The 20,764-nt window shown below is 35.0% G+C and overlaps 1 pseudogene; it reads right to left on the reverse strand.

The window, feature by feature from the left end:
• Positions 1–1,361: 1,361 nt before the first annotated feature.
• On the reverse strand, positions 1,362–4,911 carry LOC114317159 (pentatricopeptide repeat-containing protein At1g79490, mitochondrial pseudogene; annotated as a pseudogene).
• Between the last annotated feature and the right edge of the window lie 15,853 nt (positions 4,912–20,764).

The following is a 20,764-nucleotide window of genomic DNA, read 5'->3' on the forward strand; positions in this document are numbered from 1 at the left end:
GTTATATAACAATATAATAAATCTAATTAAATCAAATATAATAAAAAAAAATTGAATAAAATTTATAAAGTAAATCATTATTTTACTATTTTTTATTATTTTACTATTTTTAACATATTTTATTATTTTACTGTTTTTTATTTATAATATATATCAATTAAAAATTAAAAAATATATATAAATAAATTAAAAATATTATCTATAAAAATAATATCTAAGATAAAAATAATAAATATATTTAAAAATAATTATTTAACTCACCTTTATATAATAAATATATTTTAGAAATAACTATTAAATATATATATATATATTATCGCTTCCCGAGGCGCTCCCAACCTAAGAAACTTCTATCAGCTCACGCTTTCCCGCTCCCGCTTCGTGCAACTAAGGGTATGACAGAGTAGTTGGAGCTCGGGAGCAAGACTTGGAAGACCTCCGCATTCTCAATGCCCTTCGGCTCTCGAGGTTTGTCAGTCCTGAGGACCCTTTCCTTATTGCTGCTCTTTGCTTTTGGAATCCTGCCTTCAATTTCTTTCAATTTCGGTGTGGTATGATAGCTCCTACCATTCTTGACATGTGCAATTTTTGCAGGCTTTCCCCTGCTTGTGTCACTTTTGGCCCTCACTATCCAGACCTTAAGGCCTCTTTCTCTATCCCCTCTTGCAATTCTTCTTATAGTGACTTCATAACTTCTGAAAATCAGAAGAAAGGTCCTGTGACTGATCGTGAGCTCTTTTCTTTTCTTCTTTACTGGCTCTGTAAGTTCCTTTTTTGCATCTTTTCCCAGAGGATAATGCCTGAATTTGTCCCCATCTTTCCATTATATACATTAATTGTTGTCACATAGCATCTACTAACCCTCCCTATGGATTCATTGGTTGGGTAGAGGGGACAGTTGACGGTCCAGTTTCATGGCCCTGTCCAGGATTTTGAACATACGTTGTATGCCCTGAAGTACTGGTCTCTTTAACCATTTGTGGAAAATGTATTAAGACAGGCACATCCAATGGGTGTGATATTTCATCATCCTCTGGGTTATGCGGTTCTATATCTCCTTCTACACCCTCTTCGAAGCATTCATTTTCTCTTTATCTCCTACGTCTGGCCATTATTAAGTCCTACCGGGTGTGCCAAAAAATATATGTTGGCTTTTTTGGCTTTCGAATGTTAGAAATATAATTCGAGCGTGCCAGCAAGGATTAATAAGTCCTTACAACGATTGATAAATGCCAACCAATTAGTCAAACGATTGTTTCAAAGTTCTTTTAGCCTCAATAAAGAGGGCTTTACTGGTGGTTTAGTTTTTTTAGGAGAAAATGCAGAAGACTAAGTAAGATAAAAGAAAGAGGGAACAACAGTGTCAAAAATCAATCTTTTATTAGTAAACAAAAGTTTACAATTGTACCTTTACGCTTTCATAGTTTCGAAGGGGATTACAGCAACAGACTAACTTAGAATTACTCCTAGGAATTTGAAGTGCATTACAGGAATGTAAAGACTGGAATTAAAAGGACTGGAAAATATAAAGTAAATAGACTGGCTTTCTGGATCTGGTTTTGCGTCCCCTGCATTATCAGCACTCTCCTCTATTTATACGCTCTGAAAATAACTGTCGAAGTGGTTGATAATCCATCGAAGTAGGCGATAACTGTCGAAATAATCTCCATGATCACTGAGTGTGGCTTGCGGTTTTGATCGGTTTGCTTCCCACTATTCTTCCATTCTTCATGGTTATGCATTCCTCCTGAATTTGAATTTAAACTGTAGACAACCGTTTGGCCACGTCACCTTGGATATCTTGACTATTTTCATGTCTCGCGAATCCATTGCCATTCCTGCAGGTTGCCACGCGTCTATTGATAGTTAGAGATCTCCACTGATTCCCCAATTTATCCCTTATAATCCACGTGTCAGGCTGCGACAAGTCTATACAAAATATATAGCCAACATTATCATAAGGCAATCCCCAGAATGGGTGAGAATGCCTCAGAATTCAAAAAGCTATTCATTTTTGAGCATCTTCTCACCAAGAAAAAATAAAAAATAAATAAATATAGACTTCAAATAACACTACTCTTTGAATGGGCATGAACATCTCAAGACTTGAAAGATATCACAATTTTACAAATGCATCAGCATCCAAATTACATGCCATGTAAATTAATAACCAATGCAAAAGCATAAAAAATATCAGAATCACTCAAAATAGAATGACTTACAGCCTCATTTTCACAAACAAATAACCTGTAGTTATTCCCAAATATTGTAGATGTTTAGATTGCATTCCCTGTAATGAGTGGTTTGGGAGGAGACAGAGATCTAATTTCAGGTGCCGAACTAGGAAAAAGTGTGTTAAGCTTGTGCATAAGGATGTCAGCCCTTGATGGAATCTCATTCAAAAGAAATTGCTGAACAATTGGTTTTTTAAACCACTCCAAAACAGAATTCCCCGGGGCCCTCAAAACAACCTTACTAACCTCAAAAGGTGATTCTACTGAGTTCAACATTTGTGCAACCATGATCTTTAGAGTAGGTCCAGTGACCAATTTGATCCTTCTTGGGACAACCCCATAGTACAACATCCACTTCCTAAACCTATGGAAGGTGTGAACTACAGCTATGAGAGCTGCTCCAACAGACAAGTTTCTGACATCAAGTGACCAAGCTATATGCTGATCAAACACTATGGCCTTTGGGAAAAGCTTATTCTCATATGCAACTTTCCACACATAATGAGCTCGGTTTATCTGGCTTCATAAGTACAAGGTAATTTAGGAGAACATTGACAAAGTACATGACAGTGCCCTCTTCTAACTCATAATCAATGCCCTGGAAAAAATCCCTTACGAAGGATAATACAGGTTGTTTCCTTTGTTCTGGGCCCATAAAGAGTCCACACATGAAGTTGTGTGCCTTATGCTTTGTAGCACCAAGGATTGACATCAAATGCCTCTCATTCTGCTCTTCCTGGCATCTCACAAGATGAGCTAGAATTGATGTGTAAAGTATAAGGTCAACTTTTGCGGCAGAGTTGACATAAGTTTCTAGGAAAGGTTTGGCTGACTCATACAAACCACTCTTCATGCATGACTCAAAAAGCTGCCTGATTATGAAATTATTCGTTCTAATAGAGGATGCCCCCATGAAGCGTAGCCACCTCAAAGCAAGATCGACAGAACCATCCTTGATATAAACCATTAGAACATCACTAGCACTCACATCCACAGAATAACCCATAGCCTTCATTTCGAGTAAAATTTTAGCAGCAACATAAGTTTCTTATTTGCCAGAAGTATCACAAGGGCAGTATAAGTACTTAGTCCTGGTCTCAGACCTGCATTGGTCATTGAGTTATACAGCTTCATGGCAGCATCTACTTGACCTGAAGCAACATGCATCTCCAAGAGACATGAATAGGTAGATGGAGTGGGTAGAAATCCAGCCTTCACCATATTTGAAAAGATAGACATAGCAATCTCAAGTTTTCCAGATTTTGCATGAGACTCAACAATCATTGTATACAGCCCATAGTTAGGTCTTAACCCTGCTTTCCTCATCTCATCCCAAATCCTAAGAGCCGTCTCCAACTTCCCAGCCTTAATAAATGACTCAATTAAGGAAACAAACATGGTCGCAGATGGCCTTAGCCCCAAACCTTTCATTTCGATGTATACCTTCATGGAGGTGTCCAACCTCCCAGCTTTTCCCATTGAATCAACAAGCGAGGAAAATATCAAGAAACTCTGCCGGAAGTTGTTTTCTTTCATCTTTTGGAAAAGCTTGAGAGCAGCATCAAGACGGCCTGATTTCGCCAAGCTTGGTATCATCAACTCATATATTGATCCGTCCAACGAGCACCCAACCTCTTCCATGTTTTCGTATATCTCAAACGCCTTGTAAGGCAAACCCTTGGTCAAAAACAAGGTTATAAGTGAATATTAGGTCTGGGTATCTATGTTGGAACCTGATTCTTGAACCTTCTTGAAACAACAGAAAGATACCTCCAATTTCTTCGCTTTTGCTAAGTATTGAATGACCCGATTAAATGCAGAGAATGAAGACAGTCCAGTGTTACCAGAATCGCGAATCATCTTATCAAACAGCGACTGAATCCCATCGAAATCCCTGGTCTGGTTCAACTTGTCAAAGAGTGTAACATAAGGCCATGTTTGTTTGGGTGGATATGAGCTTGGGATTGGATTAATAGTCCAATAAAATTATTAATCCGATGTTTGGTTAAACAATTGAAATACAGACTAATTATTTTAAACTTGACTATTAGTTAAGATAGGATACTTAATCCAACGGATTTGTAATCCTAGGACTATTAGTCATGGGAATGCTAATCCAGTCCGCCCAAACAAACATCCCATAATAGTCGTCGTGACAAGGGGAGTACCAGGATTGCCTCATAGCCCAACGAAACAAACTTAAGGAAGCATCGGTGTCAGAGATAAGCTTCAAGGCCTGAGAAATATGAGTCATGTTTGGGACAAATTGAAGTCTGTCCAATTGGGTGTCCATTTCGGGACCCCATTTCCAGCGCTTGACAATTTCGACAATTTTGGCGACGGCGGAAGCATTCAAAAATGGTTTCTTGAAGGCACCAACCATGACATGGTCATCAAGCCCAGGCTCAACCGATCTTATGCCCCCCTTACCGGAAAAAATAACGCCACAGGATTCATCTAAATACTCTATTATATTGTCAGTCCACCCCACGGCAGTGGAAGAATCAACGGTGGTGTCATTCTGAGAACAACAGTAGCTTCTCACAAAATTAGATTGCCTAAATATTATTGTAGGGAAAGTTAAATAAAAAATAATACTTTTTTGGGACAGAGTTGAAAAGATACCTAGTGGTAGGTTTGAGATTTCCCAAAAGACGAAGACGAAGACGAAGACGAATCATAGTGTGGTGGTTGTCCTGGTTAATTAATAATGGGATGGATGGGAGAACAATTTCATGGGAAGGTGAAAGAGAATTTATCAAGTGATGATTGATTTCATATGGTAATGGTAATGGTAATGGTTTAGAGAGAGTATAGATAGGGTTTTTGGGGGGCGAATACTTGACTAGAAGAAGCGGCAGCAGCACAGCAGGAGCCTCAAGCTGTCATAAAATGGGCCTCTGATTCATGTCATTCATGAGCAGAAGAAGCAGAAACAGCAGACTGTTTGATTTTGATTGATTTTTGAAAATTAATTTTTTTTAATGTTTTTTTATTCTCAATAAATTTTTGAAATTTGTAGGTAATTTTTTTTGGGATTAATTACACTTTTATCTCTTAAACTATACATGTTTTGTCTATTTGATCCCTTAACTATTGATTGTGTTTATGTAGTTTCTAAACTTTAAGAAAGTATATCTGTCAAGTCCAATTAGTGTTTGCCGTCCAAATCATTAACGAAATAGCATTAGTGAAGGGCAAAAGGAACATTTTACAGACAAATAAAATTAGAGGGAATGTTGCCGCTAGTCTTTTGATATATACCCATATATATATATATATATACAAGAACAACCATGTCTGTGAAAAAAAAAACACATAGAAGAGAAAGAAGAAGGAGAAGAGAAAGAGGTAGAACAATGTATTGGATGGATGCAACGCATTGCTCATGTGGCAGAGCTACTATGATGAAGACATCTTGGACAAACTTGAACTCAGGAAGACGATTATTATGCTGCGAAGTATATGGGCTCAATGGGGGAGGATGTGGATTTTTCCAGTGGTTTGATGTACCTATGTGTGGCCGGTCAAAGTAAGGTATACTGGGACTCATACGAAGGATTACTAAGATGGAGGAGAAAATATCAGAGATGAAAAGGAATGAGGAGATACTCTGGGTTTGTTTTGGTTGTGTCTTGGCTTATCACCTTGGTATTGTTGTTGTAGAAGAAGATATTGATGGCTGATAGGTTGTATAGGGTGCAGTGAGGGTTGTGGGAGTGTAATAAAAATGGTTGATTATTTCCTATGTAATATATTTGCTATGTAAGTTGTTGGATATGTAATGAATGGAAGGTTTTGTATGGAAAATTTGTGTGTCCAAATCTCTATAATAGTTGATTGTGTTTACCAACAAAAAAAAAAAAAACAAAACAAAACAAACAAACAAACAAAAAAGAATAACAAATCAGCCCCCCCTCCCCCTATTTAAAGAAAAACATCATCATAATCTCCATTCATAAAGATTTTAAGTTCATTTTCATTACAAACACAAAAAAACAATCCTACATTACTAAATAGTTGACATGAAGTTCATTGCAAACTCCAAAAAGAATCCCACATTACTACTGTGTTCACCCTCTCTTCTTGGATGTGCCTCCCTTGGCTGGTGCTGCCCTTTTTAATCTTGAGGCTTGAGGTGGTGTTGGTCTTATAGGCATTGGAGCTTGACTTGCAAAAGTTACAGCAGCAGGTGGTGGCCTCCTTAGCATTGGCCCTTGACTTCCAAAAGTTGCAGCAACTGGTGGTGGCCTTATTGGCATTGGCCCTTGACTTGCAAAAGTTCCAACACCTGGTGGTGGACTTCTTGGCATTGGCCCTTGACTTGCAAAGGTTGTAGCAACAACAGGTGAAGGCCTAATGGCAGAGCCCATTGGACGCCTTACATCACTTTCCCCTACTGTTGTATTATCCTGCTGCAAAGCCCAAGATGTATCTTAGTTAGTGATCACCAATTAAATGAAAACAAACAAATGTTGTGGGCTTTACTTACAGAGGGTTACAGCTCTGATTTGCAAGTCCTGGTGTTGTGGCCTTTCTGTCCACATCTTCTACAACTCAAATTCTTTTTAAATCTCCTTAGCTTTGTAGGCTTTTTACCTTTAGGTTCCTCATTTGGTTCCCCCCCTTCTTACCTTCCTTGGCCTTCCAAGCAGCTTAAAGTATTCTGGGGGAAGCACTGGTTCTTCCCTGATTGCTCCCACATCTCAGCACCATTCATTTGGCACATCATGTGTGTATAAGCCTTCAGAAATGTATCTTTTTTGTACCAATAATGGACATAGTCCTCAGGTTGTTCCATTGATGTCCAAATGACATATATTGCATGTGCACAAGGGATTCCTATCAGCTCCCATCTTCTGCAGGAACATGTCTCCTCCTTAAGGTCCACTATAAACTGATCACCATGCATTCCTCTTACTTCAATTTTTTTTTTCTCCTGCCAATGCTGGAATGTATGTAGCTACATTTGTCTTATTTTTCTCCAACACCTTGTGTATCTTAGGGCCTATGTTATCTTGCCACTTTTGTGCATACTCTCTTCTCTTAACTAACATTTCCATCAAATACATTCTAATTCTCTCAAAACAAGTCAAAATTGGCTTGTCCCTAGCAAATAGAATGGAAGCATTGAAAGACTCGCATAGGTTGTTTAACAAAATGTCACATTTTGCACTAGTACCAAAGTGGGACTTGGTCCAATGGACTGGATCCTTGGTAGCCAACCATTCACATGTTAATTGGTTCTTCATCTTCTTGCATTTCAGCATTGAACCTGCCCACATAAGTTGCTCTAGCTAAATTCCAAGATTAGCCATCAAATATTGTAGAAACTAGGTCTAGCTGCTGGTGTTTTCAATCTCCACCATTGCATAAGCCACAGGATATGTTTGGTTATTTCCATCCAATCTAACTGCAGTGAGCAATTGACCACCAATTTTTAAATGACAACCATCAACACCAACGATAGGCTTACAACCCTCAATAAACCCCTTCTTCAGGGCATATCAACAAACATAGAACCTCTGAAATACATTTGTTGGGTTTCCATCCTCATCAGGTTTAAAGTGTAAGTACACACTACTTCCTAGGTTGGTCATATTAATCTCTTTGTAATAGTTCCACAACTTTGCAAATTGTTCAGTAACACTTCCTCTTAGCTTTGTTAAAGCCTTCCTCCTTGTTCTGAAAAGCTGACTAGGGGAAACCTTAATGTTAAAATCTTTCCTTACCCTTTCCATGAGTTCTAAAACAAAGTATGTTGGATTTATTCTAAAATTCATCCAAATACACCCTTGCCAACCAACTAGAATTGACTAGCCTATTTACCCAAACCCTAACACAAGTGTTCTTAGGGTTGTAAGTCTTTACTTGAAGTGTTTTCTTGTGTCCACTTCTCAGAGATGCAAAAATAGTCCAAGGACATCCTTCTCTACAATTTTCTCTAACTCTACACCCCTCATTCTTTTTAAACTTAATGTCTTTACCATTGAGGATGGCATGATGCTTGACTGCTCCAGCAAATTGAGCCTTGCTTTTAAAAATCATCCCTAACTCAAAATTAGGGTTCTCTTTTCTAGAAACGGATTTGAATTCTTTGTACTTGGTCCTTGGAAACCCATCATCTCCATCTTTTGATTCTTCAAGGCTAGCAAACCCATCTGAGGAATCTTATTCCTCACTTTTTGGTTCAAAAAAATCTTGAACACAACTTTTTTCTGGTGGCATACTTGCATGTTGGTGCGCTCATGCCATTGGCTGCTCATTCAAGCTGTAATCACTATCAACAAATACTTCATATTCATCACCTGAATCAGATTTTGAACTATGCTCATCCCTATCAACATTGGGTTCATAAATACTCCCTTCTGTTGTGTTGCATTCCTAGTCCCATTCCTCTACATTGACATCTTGGAAATATTCATCAAAACTCAGTGGAACAAAGACATGTTCCTCAATATAAAGTTCCAATACACCTGCCACTATAAATTTCATCATTTCATACACATCCTTATCAAAACTAATAAATCTAAATCCTCTATCCAAGCTGTGATTCTCATTGACTCCGTAACGAAATCCAACAAAATCACTATATCCTACCATTTGGGCACATTCAACTAATGCAAGCAATGACATCCTCTCCCTATCATTGTAGTTAATGTAATGTACTTGGCTTCCAACATAAGACTTCTTTCCATTTTCTGCCCTAAATTGACCACCGTGATTCACTTTAACAGTAAAGTGATCAGCATTGATGCTTGCATGGGCATTGGACCACAGTAGCATACAAAATTTTTAGAAATATATACAATAGCATGGGTCCACTATAACATTAAAAAATAAAAAATTGAGAATCATATGCAAATGCATGGGACCACATTATCATTCACAAACAAAACATGAAAACACACTCGAAAAAAAACACACACTAAAAGACAAGGGACAATCAAACAAACACATAAAAAAATACTTCACTTTTTGGAACAATACATACACCTAAAAATTCACTTTCTTCAAAAGAACACAGTAAACAAGATTCAACAACAAAAAAAAAAAAGTAACTAAAAAGATGCAAAACTAAGCTAAAATTGAAAAAATCATAAACATGCAAAAATATTAACCAAAAACTAAAAAAATTATACTTACATTTTGGTATATAACTACTTTCACGTCGTACATACTTCGCCATGGCCATCCGGCCTCAATGAACACCAATAATGGTGCAAAACCCTTCGATTCTTCAAGAAAACCACAAACCCTAGCCTCAATCGAAGATTTGAAGACTTAATTTCATACGCTTCTGAAGAGCATATAGCCCAAACCCTAACCTCTCTAATGGGTAACACCCAATTCCCCCCATTTTTGTTACCCCAATTTGCCTCATGTGTATGGCACATGCGGTTGAGGATGAAATGTCCATTTTGACCTTCGTAGCAGCCTTTCGTATCACGTGGAATGCACATGCAATGCTATTATGTTAATGATTTGGACGGCAGATACAAATTGGACTTGACAGGCATACTTTCTTAAAGTTTAGGCACTACAGAAACACAATAATAGTTAAGGGACCAAATAGATAAAATGTGTATAATTTAGGGGGTAAAAATGTAATTAAGCCTTTTTTCTTAAAAAGTATAATAATTGTGAAATTGTTTTTAAAAAATTCACCAAATAGAAAAATACAAAAAATAAAATATGAAAATTCAATATGCATGTTTTTGTAGACAACACATTTTTTAAAGTTTTTTGTACAAATTTTATACCTTTTAACTATATCACTATTAAGTAGATATAGAAAGTAAAAAATTTTGATTAAAATATTTTTTTAACATTACTAAAAATATAAAAATACAAATTGAAAATTTAGAAAACTATTTTTAACAACTCTAAACCAACAGTGTTGTCTATGATAATTCAAAATTTTTTTTAAATGTCAATTTTATACATTTATGAAAAGGTCTAAATAAATTTAATATTAGATTTTGTTATTGGCCTAAATTTAAATAATTATTGAAAGGCATAATTAATTTAATAATTTTTCCAAGACTAAATACGAGGATACTTCATATATATTGATTTAAGTGGAAGGGTTTAAAATTAATTTTTGTTTTTTTTTAAATATGATTAAGAATTGTTAGATCAAGTCCGATGTCAAGTTGAATTAGGTTTAGAATGATACGTATTTTCTTACTACTTAGTGCAAGCCTATTCCAATTTACAATAAACACCCACCCCTAATATTTACCTAGCCATATTCTATTGTTAATCAAGGAATATCATATAATAATACAGAAAATTTATATACAAACATAAATTTTAAGACAAAAATAATATGGTAATGTTAATTTTATAAACAAAAATTATTTTATTGGTATTTTATTTTAAAATAAAAAATTAATATTAAAAATTTGTATTAATTTTCAGTTTATCATTACTCTTTTCATATATAACTGGGGGCATTCTATGATTAGCTAATGACTTAATTTTATGCCATATATTGTGTATTGTATAAAGTTTTATTCGATACTAAGCGTTGCAATGTTAAATTTTTAATTTTCATCAAACAACTAGTTGATCAGAAAGATGTCCAGGCGGTTGTCCAACCTAGTGTACATTTTTTTCAATTTTTTTCCAATTCAGTCGTCCACCCAATTGTCCAGCTGATTGTTCACCAATGGTCACTTACGAGATTTGATGAAAAGTTAAACGTTCATTTGATTTGATGAAAAAAGTAGGTCTCCTTTCATTTGATACCAAATTTTTATAAAATGAAAATTTGATGAAAAATTTAAGGGTAAATTACATGTTTCCCTCCCTAAAGTTTCACCCATTTCCCACTGTGGTCCTTTAAGTTTGATTTTTTTCACTTTGACCCTTCATGTTTGCAATCGTTCCTACTTTACTCCTAGACTAACTTCCATCTAAAAAAACTAACAGAATTTGTCACAGAATTTGATTCAGGCTGGAGTTGATGGATTGAGAGTTGGTATGGGCTCTGAATCCATTTGCACCACCCAAGAGGTTTGTGCTGTTGAGCGAGGACAAGTATTGATTTAAAAAATGAATTACTGTCAAAACTATTCTTATAGAATGTTTCATCATTTTCTAAATTTATTGTTATTTATTTCATCTCGGACTTGGAGGAAAGGAGATGTGGAATAGGGCTAGGAATTAACCTGTATTTATGTACATGTAATGAAATGATGCATTGTGGACATTGACTCATGAAATATCAAACATTGTTCAACTTCAAGATGCATATGCCCATGCGTCTGTTATGCCTGAAAATTTTAAAATTGAGGGCTTCTCTTCTGATAGGAATTATTCTTTTGCTGAGACAATTTTGAGTACTAACTACTTGCTGCAACTACATGTTTCAAGTAAAAGATTTCTGACAAAGATTAATTGTGGAAGCAGCTACTGATGCTCTATGTGTGAACTTGCATTTAATTATCCTTAGAAATAAATAAATATATAAATAAAATTTATCCAGAGTCTATCTAACATTAGTACAAGTTAGTTTTAAATTAATCCAATTCAATCACTACCAAAGACTGTAACGCCCTCAAAATAGAGAGGATAAACCAACCTAAGAGATTCATAAATATGATAGAAAATGTTATACAATCATTCATTAGAGTTTATATTACAAGAGATGTTACATGCATTACACTCTCATAAATGTTCATTCTGAAACTATAGCATGTAACACTAATTGTTAACAACAAAATAAATGCCCTACAGGTTTACACCTTTCCAAGATATCTCTTGGTTATAACAAAAGAGTCCTAAGCTCTATACAAGTAATGCCCTCGGCTTGAATAAACACTTAATATGAAAAGAAGAACAACAAAAATAGAGCATTCAGCCCTAAGTCCTCCCAAGCTATGCCCTTGGAGGTGGCATGTTACTTGTACTTGAAAATGGTTTCCCAAGTAGAGTGAGCCAAAGCCCAGTAGAGATATGCTAAAACAGTATATGAGATTTAACTAAGATATAAGCATAGAATAAATGTGCAATATTCATAACCAACACATATTCTTTCCAAGACCATTCAATATAGGTAACCATACCTCAATCCATTTCCATTCATCCATTTTGGATTAATCTATTTACCAAATTCACTATCATCTAATCAACCAAAATGAGACTACAACTCAGTGGTTTACAATTCAATACATTCATCAATCCAACACTTCTATTTTCTTGCCATTTTACGAAATTCACATCCGAGGGAATCGACACCCATATATATAAGATTTCGGGACTTTTACCCTGGACATTCCGGCCAACTTAATTTTCAATGGAGTCCATCCCCTATCTCCTTCCAAACATTGGAGTACATCCCCTATATCCTCCCAAACAATGATACATATACAATGTATTTAAAAGCGTTGTCATATACAATGACTAACCAAATCACCTATTTAATGGTTTAATCAAACCGTCATATTCAATGACATAATTCAAATGATTAGTTTCAATTCACCTAATCCTCATGCAGTTTCTACAACAATCATAGCTATTCTCTACTGATAGTCCAAAACAGATATTTCTAAACAGATATACAATCTATCAAACAGATAATTTATCAAATTTCCATAGGTGAGTGACTTAACAAATCCAACTACACCAATCATTTATACACCCTTCCAATTTCATATTTCCCACATCAATTTCATTATTTACACAAAATAATTTATTTAGTACAAATTAGGGCAAGTTTTCCCTTTTTCCAAATATTAACCCCAAGACCCAATTTCATCAATTATACTCAAGTAACATCATGTTTAAGACCTCCCACACATATATGGAGCCCAAAAGTAGAAAACCCCACTTTTAACATTCAAACCCAAACCCTAGTTTCACCCAAATCCTCCTAAATTCCACCATTTATACAAAATGACCAATACCTAGGTTAAAATTCATATTAAAGAGTAGAATATCCCTACCTCAAGTGTAGAAGCTCAAAGGAGATGAAGAAGAAACTCAAAAGTGCCCAAACTCGATTTTGCTCGGATTAAGAGGAAGCCCACAAGATGCTCTAACTTTTTATCCAGGGTAGTAGGGTGGAGAGACCCTTAGATCATGGAGTATTTGTAGAGAGAGAGTATTTTAAAGAGAGAGAGACAGCCGATCTAGGGTTTTTAGCAAAAAGAGATTCAAAAAGTGATATATAACTCCTCTGCTGCGAACTGATATACGCGACCCTCACTCGAGCGAGGGAGTTGTCGCTTGAGCGACCAGACACAACAGGTGACCTCGCTTGAGCGCAAGAAGCCTTGCTCAAGTATAGAATACATTCCTTCAGGTGTAACACAGACGCACACCCTCGCTCGAGCAAAGAACTTCATCTTCCCAAAAATGCTGCGTCTAGGAAGGAAACCTGAGAACCCTCAAAGCTGGCTCGAGCACAAGAAATCTCGCTTGAGCGAAGAAGCAAATTACACAAGGCTCGCTCGAGCGTAAAAGCCAAAATCTGGGCAACAACAATCTAGATCAACTAACAACCAACCTGTTCCAAACTCGCCCAACAAGTTCCAAAACTCAAATACAAAGAGTCCAAGGGAAAAAACAAGACATGGATACAATATTCAACCACGGATCCCGAGTCTGGAACATAATGAAGGCCGGGGCAAAACCGGGGTCGCTATAAAGACATTATTAAGAATAATGATTTTGTGGGCATTCGATATTTATTGTTTATAAATTATTTTAACAAAGATTCAACATGTTAATTATCCTTACTAAATACCTTAGTTAATTAATTTTAAGAAACCCACACAAATACAAATATTAAATAATAAAAAAAGATCAAATTTTTCGGTGATAGTATTGCCACTTGGTTGCATGCATGGTAATATAGGATATAGACCCTCATTACATCTCTTGGAATTAGAAAATTCGATTTGACTCAATAGAATGATTAGAAGAGAGAGAGAGAGAGAGAGAGAGAGAGAGAGAGAGAGAGCCTCAGGTGAGAAGTCCACTTATATGCATACATACAGTGCACATCTCCTCCTCATACTGATCGGAGGGAATTCCGTGGGCAAGTTAAGATTAATAGGGAGAAGAAGAGTAGAAGATTAAGGAAGATATTATTTTTTCCTACCATTTAATCAACCCATTTCAATCCTATTATTAAGTAAGAAATCTCTCTCAACCCACTCATTCTTTTTAATTGTTAAAATTTCAGATTGTGTTCATAAGCAAAAATTATAGATAGAATTTTATTTATAGTTGTATATAAATTTTGTGATTTTTATATCATATATTTAAAGATATTGGTAGTCTTAAAATCATGATATTATTTTGGAATTAGACTTGCCTGTATAATTTATGCCATTAAAGAGATGATTGAAGATTTTATTTGGCTCTTAAATCTACCAAAAAGTTGTACGAATTTTTAGACAACTTTATACTCAAAATTTTGAGATGATTTATTTTACAAAGTTGTTAAAAATAATTTCTAGTTTATCCAAGAAATTTTGTATTTTTTTTTTAGTTATGTATGAATTTATACACAATTTTAATTAATTTTGGAGCTGTAGAAAAATTTTATTATATGTTTGAAAAATCATTAAAAAAAATCCTATATTAAAGCAAATATGGTAATTTCTAAATAAAAAATGAAATTTGAGAAGCCTAGTTTCATAATAAATTTTTAGATTATGGAATTGATTTATAAATTTAAGTATGGAATTAATTTAAGAATTATTTATAATTTATTTTTGGAAAATGCTTTCTGAAAAATGACAACATGTTTATTGAATATTCTATAGATTTTTACGAATTTTAGAATTGTATAAGTAATTTATTTATAATTTCAATTATGAAATATATATTCTGAAAATTTCTGGGCAGATTGAGAAGGAACCAAAATTATTATTTCAATTATTTATTTGAACTAAAATTTAATATTTTGCTAGTCTAATTAATTAAATCTTGTAAATTAAAAATCCATACATGTGTGTGATTATGTTTTTTTTTTTTTTTTTTTTTTGTATCCAAATTATCATTTCATATCATGGTTTAATTTAACTATTTATTTAAATTTGTATATGGATTGATTATTGTGTGACATGTGTAATATTTTATGTTGGGAATTTTAATGAATTAGTATAACATTATTGATGATTGAAATTTGAATTATTTGTGATTAATATAAAAACTAACTGAAATAATTAACGGCCTGTACAAAGTTAACAATTGAGGGTTAATACCAGTAGTTCAGGGTGAGCCCTGGTTTTTAATAATTTTTATGTAATTGTGTCTCAAAACCCTAAGATGGCTCGGGACTTATTTGAACCCTTATCGGTATTTGGTTTTTGGATAAGAGTGGATGTGCTGGTGGCACGCAGGGAGGTTATATACCCCTAGCAGACCGTTCCTTTGGGGCAGACCACGGATGCCACGGCTTGGGTATATAACTTTGGGTGTGAATATCTTTGGTAGTTCTTAATTATTTGACCAAGGGGGGTTTCAAATTAACCGTAGCCATAGCTTAGTGGTTGGTAAAAAAATCTCTTTGGTGAGATTTTGAGTGTCACCTAAACTATTAAAAATTGTTAAAATTATTATAATGGTTGTTATATTATCATGCTATTAATATTATTATTATTATTATTATTATTTTAATTGTCATGATTATTCATCTGATTATTTTCTTTTAAAAAGAAGGTTAGGTTTGGTTATATTTTCTTATTATGTTGCAAAACTCATGGGATATATTTTTGTTGTCCTGGCGTTTTATGCCAGATTATGATGAGGAAGGGACAGAATCTAAAATTGGAGCTGCTACTAATATAGAACCTTGGCTAACTTGAAATTAAGATTTTAGCAAAATAAATTTTTATTATGTTATGTATTAGTAATTAAGGATGATATAATGTTGTTTAATGTTGTATGTGGACTTTTAATTTTAATTTTTTTGTTGTTAAACTTTTGACTATGTGAGAACTTAAGGTTATGTTTGGTGTGGAGTTCTAATCACTACTCCACACCCATATTTGAGTATGGTGTTTGGTTACAACTTTCAAAATTAATTCCACACCACTTTTGAAAACTCATTTCAAGCAGGATTTGAATTTTGAAATTTGGCATACCCCGTCGTCCTCTCGGACATTCGGCTGGTTGATCAGAACGGTGCAAATTTTTTTTTTTGGGCAATTGACACATGTTATTTTTTTATATATTAAATAAAAAATATTTTTTGAATTTTTAAAAATATTTTATGAGCTTTGAATAGAATTTTAGGTTGTGTGTTTAGTTATGAGTTGTAAATTTTTGAATCAAATATCATATGTCACATCAATTATTCCAAACTCATTTCAAAACTCTTTTCAAAACTCATAACCAAACAAAATTTTCACACTCAAGTCATAATTTCAAAACTCACAAACTCAAAATACAACTCTATTATCAAATTATACTTCTAAAACTCTACCAAACGCAACCTAAATTTTTCGAATTAGATGTTGAATTTTTTTTTAATTTAGCGAGTTATTTTGTTATTTAAATTTTATGATGTTCCAAAAATTTAGGGCGTTACAATTTGGTATCAGAGCCTAGGTTCGAACCTTTGGGCCATGGGTAGTAATTAATTTTTTTTTACAAAAACCTTACATTGCCTTGTAATTTTTAGTGACATAACTAAGTTAGAACCTTTTTAATTGTAAAATGCCAGGATCGTCGGATGTTAACTCTAATGAGGAAGACTCGGTGGGAAATTATGAAATAGAGTCTTACCCAAGTGAAGAAGTGGAGTTACTAATAGAAGACTATGAGCCTGAGTCTGAATTGGAAGAAATTGCACCTATGTACGACCCACTGGAGGTAATTGTGATTGAGTCTGACACCGAGTAGGAATCCATAGAGGGTAATACTGACGAAAGTACTGGAGATATAGGGATTGTATTTGAGAATTGGAATGGTCAAAATGGGCTGCAAATTGGCTCATTTGTGTATGTTAGAATTTATCTCCTAGGAAGTTGTGCTTAGAAGTCTGAAAGTTGGGTAGGTCTTTACATCAGACCTGTCTAGATTTTGAGGCAAGAGAATCCTTGGTTGTATCAGTTAGGCCCTTTCCCAGATGGTTTTACCGATAGAATGGACAACTTTTTTGATATTTGGAGCCTTTAGTATGTCATGCCCGACCCGAACCAAATTGTGAGGACAGATGGATCAGTAGACTTCAAAGATTTGAGGATTTATCGAGTGGAATCGGTGCAGCTATTAGGGCATTTTGTGCATGAAACTGTTGTTTTTGTGAGGGTGCTGTGGTGATTAATGGGACTTTTCCAAGCCACGTGGAAGCAGGAAGTCCTTGTGAGGAGGGACTATATCCTTGGCTATTTTAGAGGTCTTGAGGGAGTTATAAACTAGGCTAACTAATTGTTTTGTAAGCTTACAACGTAAAATTGCCTAGTTTAAAGATGTTGCTATAAGTAACTCTAACCAGTATTCGTATTAACTTTGATTAGTAGGGGCTATCTTTTGTCTTATAATAGCCCGCAGTATTTTATTTTGTTTTATTTGTATTTTGTTGTTTGTAACTTGTCCTATCTAATGAATGAAGTTTCCTTTTTCTTTAATTATTGTCTTTGCATATAAATATAAATATATAATAATAATAATAATAATAATAATAATAATAATAATAATAATAATAATAATAATAATAATAATAATAATAATAATAATAATAATAATAATAATAATAATAATAACGATGATGATAATAAATAAATGAATAAATCACAAATCACCAAAAATCCTTTCGTGCAGAATGGCTGGCCGAACAAGAAATAATAACAACAGTAATGGTGATGGAGTGTCTGATGGCGATGTCACTCGAATTATATATGCAATTGTTGATAGGGTAGGCAATATATCACCGCAAAATCAAAATCAAAACAAATCTGAAATGATAAAAAAGTTTGAAAAACTACATCCCCACAAATTCCTTGGTGGATCTAACCCCTATGAAGATGAAGCTTGGCTAAGACAAATTAAGAAGTTACTAGATACTTTTGACATCCGAAATGGCAAGATATGACCATGGTAGTGTTTCAAATAAAAAGGGAAGTAGATCATTGGTGAGAAATGATTAGAAGTACTCGACAAGTAGAGACATTGACTTGGAGGCAATTTGAAGACTTATTCATGGAAAAATATTTTCCTAACTCGCTAAGACAAGAAATGGTTCAAGAGCTTCTCTAATTGAAACAGGGAAAAATGTCAGTTACTCAATATGCGAACCGTTTTGAGGCTCTCTCAAGGTATGCTTCAGCAATAGTAGCAAATGAAGAGGATAAGGTTAGACAATTTGAATGGGGTTTGGACACAGATATTAGAGGAAGATTGATCGCAGTGCAACTTTCCACCTATGCTTAAATGGTGGATTGAGCTTTAATTGTGGAATGAGAATTAGCAGATTCCGAACGCATTCGAAATCAACAATCAAGGAACAATAACCAATCACAAGGAGGAGTTCCAGTTTGAAACACCAGAACCCATCCTGCACCAGCACCTTATGTTGGAGGGTTACAACAGCAACAAAGTCAGAATCGAGGAAACCAGCAAGGAGGAAACTTTGTAAATGAGTGAAAAGGAAAGCATTTCAGATATGGTCAACAGGGGCATCGTCGAAGTGAATGTCCTCAAGGTGGGGAATATTTTATCGATTAACAAGGAGCACAACAATACAACAAATGCTAACCAGGACAAGGTTCTAAACCCACTCAAAATACTCATACCAATAAGGGGTAGCCACAAGCCTCTAGGAATGCGGGCTGGCCAAGAACACAACCACAAGGAGTTGGAGATGGAAAGAAACCAGGAGGAACTAACCAACAGGTAGTAGAAATAATGTATACTCTCCAAGAAAAAGAAGATGTTGCTAACCCATCAGTAATTCAAGGTATGTTAATCCTTATGAATTCTTGGGTTAAAGTATTGTTTGATTCTAGAGCTTCGCATTCTTTTATATCCACTGCATGTGTATCAAGTTTGGGTTTGGAGCCAGAAACGTTAGAGATAGCTATGAGTGTTACTTCACCCTTAGGTGGTCAAACCCAAGTAAATCTAGTATGTAAATTTTGTGAACTAGAAATCTCCAGTTCATATTTGATCTGTGATCTAAGAGTTATGGAGATTTCTAATTTTGATGTCATCTTAGGAATAGATTGGTTGTCAGTTCATTGAGCCATTATTGATTGTTATCGTAAGACGGTGACAACATCTTCCCTTAATGGCACGAAAGTTCAATTTAAAGGAGATAGACAAGATTCTTTAACTCCAACGTGTCGCAAGTCGTGGTGGCATGATAAACTAACTGGATGGTTGGCAAGCTTAATTTTGGAAGACGAAAATCAAAAGGATCCAGGATTGCCCCATGTAATGTGCGAGTACGCTGACATTTTCCTTGATGAATTACCGGGACTACCCCCAAAACAGGATGTAGATTTTACGATCGAGCTCCAACTCGGGACTCCACCAATTTCTATGTCACCACATCGTATGGTGCCAGCTAAACTTCAAGAACTAAAGGAGCAATTGCAAGAATTGATGGGTAAAAAGTTCATCAGACCAAGTATGTCTCCATGGGGAGCGCTAGCATTTTTTGCGAAGAAAAAGGATGGAACCTTAAGATTATGCATCGATTATCGACAACTAAATCAAGTCACTATTAAAAATTGATATCCGTTACCAAGAATTGATGACTTGTTCAATCAATTAAGAGGTTCAAAATGTTTTTCCAAAATTGACCTTAGGTCTGGATATCACAAACTTCGTGCCAAAGAATAAGATACCCAAAATTGCATTTCGAACCTGTTATGGTCGCTATGAGTTTGTGGTAATGCCATTTGGTTTGACAAATGCACCAGGGGTATTCATGAGTTTAATGAACAAAAAATTTACACCTTATTTGGACCAAATTGTGGTAATATTCATTGACGATATTTTGATGTACTCACGATCGGAGGAAGATCATGAGCAACATTCGAGAGCCGCTTTGCAAATTCTAAGGGAGAACCAATTGTATGCTAAAGCTAGCAAATGTGAATTTTGGTTGAGGAAAGTAAAATTCTTAGGTCATGTTGTGTCTGAATTAGGAATATCAGTGGATCCTACTAAAGTAGAAGTAGTAATGGAATGAAAACAACCTAAGAATATATTTGAGGTTCATAGTTTCTTGGGACTAGTCGGTTATTATAGGAGATTCATTAAAGATTTCTCCAAATTAGCCAAGCCGATGACACGCCTAATACAAAAAGGGTAAAGTTTGAATGGAACGAAACTTGTGAGCAATTGTTTCAAGAACTCAAGAAGAGACTAACAAGCGCTTCTATACTAATCATACCCGAACGTGACATCGGGTACACAATTTATTGTGATGCCTCTAAAAAAGGGTTAGGTAGCGTGTTAATGCAAAACGGGAAGGAAGTGGCTTATGGATCAAGGCAATTGAAGAATCATAAGAAAAATTACCCTACCCATGATCTGGAATTGGCGGCTGTAGTCTATGC

Source organism: Camellia sinensis, chromosome 3 (genome assembly GCF_055761805.1).
Source record: "Camellia sinensis isolate YWXY chromosome 3, ASM5576180v1, whole genome shotgun sequence".
Classification (NCBI taxonomy): domain Eukaryota; kingdom Viridiplantae; phylum Streptophyta; class Magnoliopsida; order Ericales; family Theaceae; genus Camellia; species Camellia sinensis.